Here is a 13,273-nt window from a genome sequence, read left to right as displayed (position 1 = left end):
CAACACCTACACAAACCGAGTATATTTACACAATTCTGCAACTAAAAGCTTCTTTGATAAATCTTCCTAGCAAATTCAAATCTTTATGACTATTTGTGTTCAGTAATTCTATTACTTTGAAGACTGAAGGTTTTTTCCAAAAATATTTCTTTATATATTTTCCTCTAAGAGTTGAATATTTTTGACATACCAGTAAAAAATGAAATTCATCCTCAACTCTTTCCCCACCCTAAGGGGCTTCGTTTCTTTAAACACAATTATGTTGTAAAAATCATCCATATGGTCTTTCAGTCCCTTCAAGAGTATATGTATTAACAAATTGAACATGAACATTATTTTGACATTTCGGTCAAATCCAACCAGGTGAGCGATAGCGGATACAGGCCCCATGGGCCTCTTGTTGTTTCTTACTTTACTTAGAATAGCTTTAATATATTGATTGTATTGGATTTTTTTCATTTTTGTTATCATATAACACTATATAGATAAGTTACTGCTGAACTATTGTAATATTCTTGTCAAGATGTATCTGTTTCCGGTTTAATTAGTAGAGCTAGGTTTTCTTCGAATACCTATACATATACTTCCTTTTTCCAGATTTGTTTAGATCAGCCAGGGTTTTTTCTCACTGGTTTGGGATGGGGCCTTTTTGTCTCATTGTTACTTGTAAAATAATCTATATGATATAGTGCTTGGAATTTAGAAAACTATATCTGATTAATATACCTGAGCTGACCCTACTTTTTACCCGAGTTGGTATACCATATTGAAACAGACTATAACTTTAATTCAAAGTACTTCCTACATAAACACCTTCCTTTGTCTTTACTAGAGTTGGTGTTCAGGGAATGAGCCCCCTACTTAATACCTAAATGGATTACAACCAAATGGTTTGAAAAATCATAAGGGACGACAATTTATATAAACAAAGGTTAAATATTGCTTTAAAATGCTACTCCTCCTGAATTGATTACAACCATATTTAGTGTGAAACATCACTGGGGAAGGACAATTCTAATTTATATAAGTGAGGCTGGTCTGACCCATGGGGACACAGGGACATGGCCCCACAAGGGCAACTTGGTTGAAATTATACTTTAAGATGCTACCCTTCTTTATGCCAAAAGGAATAAAAACCAAATTTCATCTGAAACATTTGCAGACAGTTTATAGTAATGATATCAATGCTGGATTGAGGGGTGTGTCCCTGCTGTAATTGTTTGTCAGATGACCGTTTAGGACCATGGACCTCTTGTTTCTTCTCATTATTGTGTAAAACAGAAAAAAATATGGGTTCGTAACTTTTACTAAATGTATGAGTAATCCTTATCACTTTTACATATTGAGCATAAAAGAACAAAGAAAATAAGACCATTTGCTGGAATTTCTTTAGTCAATCAAACCCCAAAGCAATTCAGAATTTGATATTTGTTTGATGATGAATTGTAACATTTTACTGAATATCTGAAATAACCTTGATATCTTTACATATTTATGTTTTACAAGTAAGAATGAAGGAAATAAGGCCTTTTGTAGTCATTTAACTGAAGAAATGAAAAAAATTCTACATTTCATAATATCAGAGTATTTTGTTCAGAATGCATCAAACAGAATTGCAAAATTTTACTAAATATCTGAGCCATCCTTCATATCTACATCATCTCTACAAATAAAGATTCTATGTGTTACATTGTACTAGGTGCAAGATATTTCAGTAAATATAAGCTATTTATGATAATTTATCAACTATTAAAATCTAAACCTATAATTTAATTGCCTGTCTTTATTAAATGTTTCTAAACTACTAAAGTATGTATATGGACAAATAAACTCATAATTCTCTAACAGAAAAACTATTGTTTGTCGAAACTTAGGAGTGTAGAAATCTGGCCCTCAATAAACAAGTAGGTACTGGAGGATTATTTCTCAAAGGTGATTTGTAGGTTCCCCTTGGTGATCAGTTAATTTTGCAAATTCAGTAAAGATTTGTGGTAAGAAAAACAAAAGAAATTGACAAGCGGCCATCTTGAATTTGGAGAATTTAAGTTTGTTATCACTATCACTTGAAAAGAACTGGAGAATGTTCCTCAAACTTCACATGTAGGTTCCACTTGTTGCTGTTATCATATTATTAAGAGGGAAAGAAGGGAAAAGTAGAGAAAAGATCAGTCTATTATTGAACCAATAAATACCATTCAATAGTGGGTGCCAAGATCCCTCTCGGATCTCGTTATCTTATTAGAATAACACTTTATGTCAAATAATTAAGAAACAACATTTTACTTCAGAATACTGGGATTACCAGGAATCTCTGTTCAAGAACAACAAGCAAGAGCAGAGGAAATAGAGCTTCTGATGAGGACATACAAAATCCAGCCACCTCCTTTATCGAAGAATTTGTCTGGACAAACAGATTCGGTATCAAAACAACTTCTACAGCTTTACAACCCTATAACCTTGGAGAAGTTCAACCCTATACAAACTATTGGAGATGGAAACTGCCTTTACCGTGCTGTTTCAAGGCTGTTGTATGGGACAGAAAGACATCACATTTGAACTTCGTCTAACGACAACTTTGGAGATTTTGCTTCATCCTGAATACTATGACATATCTTCAGAAAACTACAAGAACCAGATTCAGGATGTGTATGTTGTCACAAGTGACTACGCAGACTTGATCAGGACAGCGGCAAAATACAGCAGTTATGCAGAACTTCTACATATATATGCACTGTCGGCAGCAACAGGAGTAGTACTTTATTCTTTTTTCCCACCTACGGATATCTGCAATAATTATTCAAGAGCATTCACAAGGAAAGTAACTGGAAGATGTGCAAAGCCTTTTCCATCTGGAGACCCTGTGATTATGTGGACGCAAACTTTTGTTCCTTCTAGATCAACTAATTTCAAGCCGAATCACTTCGTCCCACTACAACCCAATTGCAGGGAAACAGATATAGAACATATTGTGTCTGAAGATGATTGCGATTCAGATGATATGCTTGAAGCCATTTTACATGAACACCCATTGAGGTATGACAGTGAATGCCATGAGAAGGAGGCCACAATTTCATCAAGCAATGGCAATGTTAGTTCTGGAGAAGACAGTATAAACTCTGACAGTCAGGATCCAGATGACGATGTGCCTGTGTGTAAAATAGAAGGTCCATGGATGGGTCATCTTCCAAATAAGAGTTTCATGACTTCGAAGGACATCATCACACATCTCACAAAGTCGTCAGATTCATTACCAAACATTCCTTTTGGACATAAAAACAATGTTTTTTTTGTTTTCAACAATGCCAAAAACTCAGAGAGAAGGGATAAAGGGGAGCGCAGCCATTTCTGGGATGATTGTGGTGCATGGACAAGTGTGTCTGGATCATCTCCAAAGTCATATTTCATCCAAAGTGGCACAAAGTTGGCTAGCATTCAAAATAGAAATGGACTGTATTGCAAAGAGACTACGGTAAAGGGGAAGAGAACCTTCAAGCCTCTTGATCCACAACCTGACCAGGAAGATGTCATCATACTGCAGCGAGCTTATTCAACATTAAAGGGCTGCCCAACATACAGGAGACGAATTTCCTGGCTAGAATCTGCACCTGCATGGGTTTCAACAAATCAGGCAAATCTTGGAGTTGCAGAATACCTGGGGAAGTATCCTGGAAGAACTTTACATGGAAATGCCAAGTCCTGTTCAATACCATACCTACGGAGCAAACCAGAGCTCCTCGCTCAGATAGAAAAACTGGCAATGAACCATGGACCTAGAAACACTTATGACAGAATGCACCATACAAGTGATGATCCTACCCTTCAACCAAGGTCCATGGATCAGGTGAAGAATATAAGGAAAAAAATCCATGCAAAGAGGAAAGAAACAGACAGTATTTGCCAAGGGAACTTTGCTGACAATGTTGTGAACCTGTGTGCCATGGTACAAGATCATCCATTTATACAATCTGTGAACATTAGTAAAGCCAAAGTACCATCTGTTATATGCTACACCACAGAACAACTGCAGGATATTCGTCGCTTTTGTGCCAAGCCTGATGGAGAAATATGGGGATTTGACAAGACTTTCAATCTTGGGGATGTGTATGTGACAACAAGTGTATTTAAAAATACTTCTGTGAAACTTAGAAATACTGGAGACCATCCAATCTTTTTAGGGCCTGTTTTTTTACATGGAAATTCAGACTTTGAAACCTATTCTACATTCTATTCCAAACTTGCGTCCAATTTTACAAACGAAGAACTTTCTCACATTATCATCGGTACTGATGATGAGTTGGCTTTGAGAAAAGCCATAAGAAGGAACTTCAATCCAGGATATAACACAGTTTGTACACGCCACCTGAAAAACAACACAAAGGACTTCTTATCTAGAAGCATTCCAACATCTGCTGGAACGAGGAGAGACATCATTGGTGCAATCTTCGGTCAAAATGGCATGACCAGTGCTGAAGACAATGATGTTCTCAATTACAGAGTAGAGGCAGCCCTGACAAACTGGTCTGAAGAGGTGCCAGGGTTTATACCCTATTTCAAAGACAGATTGCTACCAATTATCAGAGAGAATGTGTGTGTCCCTCAGCAGGTGAGAGATGTCATCAACAATTGGACAAACAATAATTGTGAGTCGATCAACCATGTTCTGAAGGTAAAAACAGACTGGAAACAACTTAAACTAACAGAACTTGTGCTGAAGATCTTTGAACATGTAGATGCCAAATACAAAGACCTGAAGAGGGCGCTGTATAACGAAGGGTCCTTCAGTCTGACAGACCAATTTTCACATCACCTGGTTAATGCAGATGTCTGGTTTCAAAAAACTCAAGATGGAAGAAATTCAGCCTTCTACAGGTTCATTAGTGACAAGGGAAATCGAAAGAGGACAGGAGACAACAAGGTCACTTCAAAAGATGGCCTGTTAACTGTTCCGATCAAGCCATCAAGAAGCAAGAAACCAAATCAAGCAAAGCGAAGCAGAGCAGAGAAGACAGTGACAAGAAAAAAGAAGAAGATTCAATAAGATGTGTTCAACGGTGTAATGAACTGCAATTAATGAACAAAATATTTATATGAAATGAGCATTTTTATTATAAATCTGAACATCTAAATTGTCAAACTATTGAATTTGCTTATCTTTATGCAAGTGTGTATGCATGTTGTAATTTCCCCTTTGAGGAGAGGAGGGTTTATTTAAATCCAATTCTGAATGAGTTCTTATTTCCATTCAAAAGGTTTCGTGTACTTCTTGTAACACACTCTGTATTATCTTGTGTCATGAGATTCAGATTGTTGTATTTTATTACCATACCAAATCAAATATGCTTCCGTATAGTCAAACTAAGATCAGTTACACTTTTCAGATTAATAAGTAAGCAAAAACTAGGAAACACTTGAATTTTTAATAACCATATTTATATATATATATATATGTCAAAGAAGTAATATAAACAGTATCATCCAGATAACACTGGATCCTCACATAAATGTATGGAGGATACAAATTACTTGTAATGATTATTTGGGGCAAAGAAGTAAATTTAACAAGCCTTATTGTTCACATTGTTGAATAACTTCTTTGCCCCATATATATATATATATATACACATGTACATATACTAGAAATATCAAAAGCTCATATGAATATATATGTAAGAAATATTCAATATTTCTCAAGTTCGGGGAAATTTTCTTTGGGGGTGGGAGATTTAAATTTATGATACTTTGTTTTGATGAAGTCTTTTTGGAATTTCATTACAGAAGACTTGAAAACTATAAATACATTTGGTGTGGTCTTAAATATCTAACTATCAGGTTACATGTATTATTAAATCACTTGGTCCTCCTATGCTGATAATGCAGCTGGCATCTGGCCTCATGTAGGGCGCCATTGATAGATGGTAAGGAGTCAGCTTGGAGAGGCAATAGCTATAGGACATTTGTTATTTCTTGACATATTTATATCTATAATTAATAAAATAAAAAATAAAAAGGGGCTTAAGAAAGCAGGGTCCACGCTCCCAAGTCCTGGGTACACAAATGTGTAGCAAATGCTTTCCATATGTTATTAACTTGTCAACATATACTTATACCTATACAATTAAAACTATATCACATATATATTTTTAATTATTGATAGATCTTTTTAGTCTAATTCCTTTTTTTTTAAAGTGCTTGTTGGTATATTACATTTGCAGTGAAATATGAGTATACAGACATGTTTGCATGACATATTTGTTTGAAATCTCTATTGTATTTTATTCCAATTATGGGTTTTATGCATTAACTGTGCTTGTTTTAAAATCAGTTATACAATATATATTTCATTATTTGTTCGCACAAAAAGTTGATTTATTTTTCTCATAAGTGTTTTTAAGCTTTTAACATATTTTAGGGGAATATTTTCTATCATTCTATGTTAACCCTTAAAGGCTAATTGCATGTTAAAAGCATTGTTTTCTTGTGTAACTGTTATATATATATTCCAATGCAATTTACATTATAACTTTTTCTCTTTGGGCTTATCACTTTGTCCATTCATACAATTGATATTATATTGCACATTGTTTCCTCATTTTCTTTTTTATTAAAATTCAATCTTGGTATTTTTCATTTTTCTTAAAAATATACCTGTTTGTAATATGTTATATTTTTGCAGTTAATACATGTCTGCATAAAATAATTATGGAAGTCTCCATTTCATTTTATTCTAATTATGGGGTTTTATGCAAAATACTGTGCTTGCTTTAAATTTGCATTATTACAGTGCTAAATTAATCAGTTGTAGAATGTATATTTTATTATCTGTTTTCACTAAAGATTTATTGGAGTGATTTTCAATTAGAGGGTGAAGTTTTTTAACAAATGATATCTCACAAGGGAATTATTTATTCTATAACTTTGACTTATTTCATATTGCCAACTGTTTATTTTATGCCTTTGTCAAAAAGTTATGTTGTACTCTGCAAAATATTTGCCAGTTATCCAGTACTATGGAGTGGTAAGGTATAGTGTCCTATACAGTGATCAGGGAATACACCTGTACTGTAGAGGGTACCTGAGTTCACTGAATAGAAAGTGCTGAGTCAGGGTCACTGAGGCGTAACCAAATCATGCAACACAGGTAAGTGCTACCTGTGTGTGCGGCCATTTCAACCCCAGACCTGGACCTGGAAGGTTCACGGATGTCAGAGGCTGTGTGCCAGGGGAGAAATGCCTAAGCTGTGTGCTTGGTAATGAAATGTTACCAGGGCTGTGTGCCCAAAGTTATTATCCAAGTTAGAGATAGTTGAAGCCACTACATGTAAGCTGTGTGCTAGTTTGGGCAAAACTTTGCTACTTGGAGAAGCTGTGTGCTATGTCCACCTCAATGGAGTGTGGGAGTCCTGGAATGAAACAGGAGAGTGAGCTGTGTGCTCAGAAATGCTAAAGAGAGACGCCAACAGTAAGTACATATTTATGTCATTAATGTAAGGTTGGTAAAAATGTTTAGCATGCAAAATATAGGGTGTAATATTATAGGTCATTGTTGTAGAATAATTTCCTAACAGAATGTAAAGAAATAGGAAATAGAGAGAAAAGTAATAGGAGATAGTGAGAAAGAGAATTATTAAATGTCATTGTAAGTAAAATACAAATATAATACAAATGTGCAAGTGCTATAAACCCATGAACTTAGAACATTGACTCTGTAACCTTGTAGGTGACCTTGGGACAGGGAGCCATTAGCCATAGAAAGGTCTATGTGCCAGACCATAGTGGGAGCAGCAGAATCCCTGGTCTATTTATGTGAAACCAGAAAGGAGATATTTGTGCTGGACTAGTACAGTGCCTACGGAGGGTATACATATATATACCGATTATGAAATAGTTAAACAACATCGGAGTGAAGAGAACTTTGGGAACCAACCACAGTGATGAACTATATATATTTGGGGTCTGGAGAGACAATGGGTTTCAGAGACGGGTTTTGTTTTGTGTTGCACATTATTAATTAATTGTAGAGAATGAGTGGGAGTGTGTAAGGGTGTTTTGTATGGTGTAAATATTGTTTTCCTATGATTTTGTAAATATGTTCAAGTGAATACATATGTTAATGTAATTTATGTTGTTGTCTCATCTGTTTGCAAATAATTAGGCTAAGCCTATACCCACAATTCTTATTGCCTTTTGTGCTCAATAAAATGTGAAAAGTAATTATTTGTCTTGTCTTGTTGAGGTTTCAATTATTTGGATTATAAACAATGGTTAAAGCACTAAGACATTATTGTTCAGTTTAGTTTTGTTTTCACAAGATACATGTAATTAAAAACATAAATGCTCATGTATTATGCTACGTTTCATTTCATTAATGAAAACTGAAATGATATTCAAGTTTAAAAATTTGAATCAAAATTTTTACCAAAGATAGGTCTGAACAACAATGTCTTCTAGTGATCATCATGGGAATGAAAACGACAAGATTTATAATTATAAATGTCTTATTGGTATCTTCAACACAATTATTATGGCACGTTTGACCGACGTGGCTGCTGAATCTATCTACATAAACTATAAACATTGGAACCATACAGAGATGAGCAGCTTTTGTACTGACATCAAGAGTAGCAAGGGATGGCACACATCGAATGTCATATAATGTTGCATTGAAATTCTTATGAGTGGTTATAACCCTCACCTTTACTTTTACACTAAGAAGTTAGACAATCAAAAGTTTAAAGAAATCGTTTGAAACATGTTGGAAGTCTCCAGACAAAAATAAAATACTAAAATAAACAATGTGCAGTAGATTGCAAAAAAAGGTCAAATCATTTTTTTTTCCATGGAAACACATGTACATATTGAGATAATAAAGCCTTAGCCAAATAAGTATAGAACAACAACACAATATATATCATAATAATCTCATCAAATGTTCTGTAGGCCAAGAACTGCTGTAAAAAAAAACATAGTTTGTCCCGCAAATGTTTGTCAATGAATAATTAAATTATTAGATAAATAAGAATTATATTGTGTACTTGATGGAATCAATTTGTGTTACTCACCCTGAAATGACATAATTCATAAATAGCTAGAAAATCTCTGATATCTTCAATAATACAAAATGATGAAGTCCAAATCATGTCATAAAACAGTAGGATGGGGTTTTTTTGAATAATTATTTTAAAATACTTCTAGAGAAAATATATCAAAAATATTTTACATATGACTTCTGTATATACCAAAGAATACTCTATTGGGTCCATTATCTCGTAAAAATATCGGTTTTGGGTCCATTATCGGCCATTTCGGTAATTCAACTATGACGGCAATATGGGATCGTGGATAGGATATTTGATAATTATTTCTAAATACTTCTAGGCAAAAGAAATACAAAATATTTTACCTCTGACCTCTATACACACCAAATAATACAATATTTGGTCCATTCTCTTGAAAAATATCGATTTAGGGTCCATTATCGACCATTTCGGTAATTCAACTCTGACGACAATCGGGCAGCTAAATCGCGAATGATTAAAAAATCGAATTAAAATACTTCTCGGTCAAATAAACTCCTAATATTTCAAGGAACCTTTTAGCATTCTTATTGGTATCAATACTGCATACCCGTGTATCATTACTGACGAGCCTTAAGAGGATGAAACCTATTAAATGCAGTTTAATTAAATTTTTACTCAAACTCTTGATTTCCATTGTGATGTGATAATATCTCGTTTGTCTTCTGTGCAACAATTTGGATTATAACTTACCTTTTGATGTTAACTGAGAAGTCCGATGTGGCTGGATAGACCCGAGGACCTGAAGATTAAGTCAGTGATACAAGATACGTTAAGTATACAAATGTCACACCAATTGCTGGTCAAAACAGGGAATGTTTGGACTCCTTAAATCAGCTTTCCTAGTACTGGAATGTATAGGTTTTTCTTTTTAAATCTCTGCCACGTTGGTCGATCCTCAAACCAAAAGCAACAACATAATTTCATACAGCGTCATTGGCACTCAGCCCACATTTCATGCTATTTCCCTATTTCACAGATCAGATAATTCACTGTACCCACGCATAATGTACGACCCAACCAATCAAAGTTTGAGGCACGTGACCTATTTGTTCCATTTGAACGAAGTCCTCCGTGGGACGTGAATTTACTTTAAACGTCGGAAAACGGGTTGTTGTTAATAGAGATATGCAGCTGTCTTTTCACCGTGACTCTTGTGCCTATTTGTAAACTCGATCACGGATAGCTCGAAAACCCTAATTAACTCGAAGTATTATTCTATTTCTACTGGTTATCACGAAGTTGAAAACATTACTTTTAACAAAATGTGTCAACAGAATACTCATCGTGCGTTTCAGTAAAATTGTTTACAATTAGGGGCACAATAAGTTTTAGCTTCAGTTTGTTTTCGAATTACATTGGACATCCTTGACTATTGTCATTGTTAAACTCGTTTATATTAAGATCCAATGCTTTTTGCGTTGCCAAGCAACACTTGCATAAGTAATAATTTTCACTTGGTTGAAGTTTTTAATTGGAATTTCTTTACAAACATTTTCAAATTTGAAGACTACCATAAATATGTATGTCATTGTAGAATGATATTTTGTGTTGTTGAAGAAAATTTCTCTGTCTTTAAGTCTTTGTGTTAATTTAGGTAACAATGGCGATAAATATAACGTCAATATTTTCTTTTGGCCATCTTGCCACGTATTGTATTGTCTATATCAGATTTAGAAATGCATGTATCGCATTTTCATGTGTCTGGGTGATTAATAAAATCTGAAAAAAAATCTGAAAACATAAGTCCTTTGATTATAAAAGTGGTGCGATAAGTATATCCAAGCTCGCGACACGGTCGAGTTGTCGGCATTATCATGCGCGACAAGGCGGGATTTATCAGACAATATTTACATTCTGTGTGACGGTCTCCCATTACTCCTGTGTTAAATCAGATGGTATATCCAGATTATCCCAGATTGCATTGATCTTGCCAATAAATACAATCTACCAAGCGTGTAATTGTTAATGATATCACAACCTCGGCGAGGAAACACATCTTATGCTTTTTACAAGAGCTAACAAGTTTGATCATACCTGAGGAAATCACAACCTTGACCGGGTAACGTAGAAAGTTTAACACTGTGTATTTCCGGCTGCTAACCACTCTACCCATATGCATCATCTCTAAGCATATACATTATCCCTAAACACATACATCATCTCTACCCATATACGTCATCTCTAAACATATACATCATCCCTAAATATATACATCTTCCCTTAACATTTACATTATCCCTAAATATAGACTTCATTTTTAAACATACATCATTCCTAAAGATATACATCATTCCTAAACATCTACATCATACCTAAACATATACATCACCCCGAAGCATATACATCCCCCCTAAACATATACATCATACCTAAACATATACATCATTCCTAGACATATACATCACCCCTAAACATATACATCATTCCTAAACATATACATCACCCCTAAACATATACATCATTCCTAGACATATACATCATTCCTAGACATATACATCCCCCCTAAACATATACATCATTCCTAAACATATACATCCCCCCTAAACATATACACCCCCCCCCCCCCCCCGAAGCATATACATCACCCCTAAACATATACATCATTCCTAAACATATACATCCCCCCTAAACATATACATCACCCCTAAACATATACATCATTCCTAGACATATACATAATTCCTAGACATATACATCATTCCTAGACATATACATCATTCCTAGACATATACATCACCCCTAAACATATACATCATTCCTAAAAATAAACATCACCCCTAAACATATACATCCCCTCTAAACGTATACATCACCCCTAAACATATACATCATTCCTAGACATATACATCATTCCTAGACATATACATCACCCCTAAACATATACATCCCCCCTAAACATATACATCACCCTAAAAATATACATCATCCCTAAACATATACATCATTCCTAGACATATACATCATTCCTAAACATACATCCCCCTTAACATATACATCCCCCTAAACATATACATCATTCCTAGACATATACATCATTCCTAAACATATACATCACCCCTAAACATATACATCATTCCTAAACATATACATCCCCCTAAACATATACACCCCCCCCCCCCTCCTGAAGCATATACATCACCCCTAAACATATACATCATTCCTAGACATATACATCATTCCTAAACATATACATCCCCCCTAAACATATACATCATTCCTAAACATATACATCATTCCTAGACATATACATCATTCCTAGACATATACATCATCCCTAAACATATACATCATTCCTAGACATATACATCATTCCTAGACATATACATCACCCCTAAACATATACATCCCCCCTAAACATATACATCACCCCTAAACATATACATCATTCCTAGACATATACATCATTCCTAAACATATACATCACCCCTAAACATATACATCATTCCTAGACATATACATCATTCCTAGACATATACATCATTCCTAAACATATACATCCCCCCTAAACATATACATCCCCCTAAACATATACATCATTCCTAGACATATACATCATTCCTAAACATATACATCCCCCCTAAACATATACATCATCCCTAAACATATACATCATTCCTAGACATATACATCATTCCTAGACATATACATCATTCCTAAACATATACATCCCCCCTAAACATATACATCACCCCTAAACATATACATCATTCCTAGACATATACATCATTCCTAAACATATACATCACCCCTAAACATATACATCATTCCTAGACATATACATCATTCCTAGACATATACATCATTCCTAAACATATACATCACCCCTAAACATATACATCATTCCTAGACATATACATCATTCCTAAACATATACATCATTCCTAAACATATACATCACCCCTAAACATATACATCACCCCTAAACATATACATCATTCCTAGACATATACATCATACCTAAACATATACATCATCCCTAAACATATACATCATTCCTAAACATATACATCACCCCTAAACATATACATCATTCCTAGACATATACATCATTCCTAGACATATACATCACCCCTAAACATATACATCATTCCTAGACATATACATCATACCTAAACATATACATCACCCCTAAACATATACATCATTCCTAGACATATACATCACCCCTAAACATATACATCATTCCTAGACATATA

At 34.5% G+C, this 13,273-nt stretch overlaps 1 protein-coding gene and 1 long non-coding RNA gene across 2 annotated transcripts in view; one reads left to right on the top strand and one right to left on the bottom strand.

The window, feature by feature from the left end:
- The window catches only part of LOC117336136, a 55,608-nt gene extending 45,551 nt beyond the window's left edge, over positions 1-10,057 (bottom strand). Inside the window, exon 1 of the mRNA XM_033896521.1 lies at positions 9,768-10,057. The gene's annotated coding sequence lies outside the window, so the exon portion shown is untranslated. The remainder of the gene's footprint in view (positions 1-9,767) is intronic.
- On the top strand, positions 6,971-8,211 carry LOC117336137. The gene is made up of 2 exons (XR_004534539.1): positions 6,971-7,459; positions 7,718-8,211. It is a non-coding gene; the product is annotated as an uncharacterized LOC117336137 (long non-coding RNA).
- Positions 10,058-13,273: the final 3,216 nt, after the last annotated feature.

The sequence above is a fragment of the Pecten maximus genome, chromosome 10, assembly GCF_902652985.1.
Source record: "Pecten maximus chromosome 10, xPecMax1.1, whole genome shotgun sequence".
NCBI classification, from domain to species: domain Eukaryota; kingdom Metazoa; phylum Mollusca; class Bivalvia; order Pectinida; family Pectinidae; genus Pecten; species Pecten maximus.
The sequence above is the reverse complement of the archived record's forward strand: the minus strand, read 5'-3'. Positions and strand labels throughout refer to the sequence as shown.